General features: G+C 60.6%; 1 protein-coding gene across 3 annotated transcripts in view; it reads right to left on the minus strand.

Annotated features, from left to right (window-relative positions):
* Positions 1 to 224, minus strand: part of RAE1 (ribonucleic acid export 1) — a 16,774-nt gene extending 16,550 nt beyond the window's left edge. The window contains exon 1 of one of the 3 annotated variants that reach the window (XM_014528706.1): positions 39 to 224. The gene's annotated coding sequence lies outside the window, so the exon portion shown is untranslated. The remainder of the gene's footprint in view (positions 1 to 38) is intronic. The other 2 variants (XM_005880678.2, XM_005880679.2) reach the window with 2 other exon arrangements.
* Positions 225 to 531: the final 307 nt, after the last annotated feature.

The raw sequence follows: 531 nt of genomic DNA on the forward strand, positions 1-531 counted from the left end.
CCCACCCCTGTCCCCCCCCCCGGTTTCCTTCATAACACCTGTCACGACCTGGGATGTCTTTGCAATCAACCTCTTTCCCAGGAGAATGCCAGCTGCAAAGCGCGGAGACCTCTCTGGGTTCTTGCCTCGCACACACCTGGCGCTCAGCACAGGGCTGGCCGGGGGGCAGAGTGTGAGTGTGACCAACACCTGGCGGAGGAAGACAGAAACAAAAGACTTAGTTTCAGAGTGGTAAGCGCAACGGGGCAATAAGGCAGGCTGACGCGGGGTCTAAAGGTGATGGCTTTGGGTAGCAGCGCGGTCAGGCAGGTCTCTGAGGGGGTGAAATGCGTTTGACGAGAAGCCAGGGTCGTGCAGGGAAGGGCGGAGGCGACAGACGCTGCCTTCATCTCTGTGGCCCTGCCCGTGCCTCAGTTTCCCCACCAGAGACATGAGGGGGTTAGACGCGAGGTGACCGCCGAGGCCCCTTCCAGCTATGACGTCACTCCCTGGACCACTAGGGGAGCTTTTCAACAAGCCGGCTCGTCGAGG

This window comes from Myotis brandtii, unplaced genomic scaffold, assembly GCF_000412655.1.
Source record: "Myotis brandtii unplaced genomic scaffold, ASM41265v1 scaffold647, whole genome shotgun sequence".
NCBI classification, from domain to species: Eukaryota; Metazoa; Chordata; class Mammalia; order Chiroptera; family Vespertilionidae; genus Myotis; species Myotis brandtii.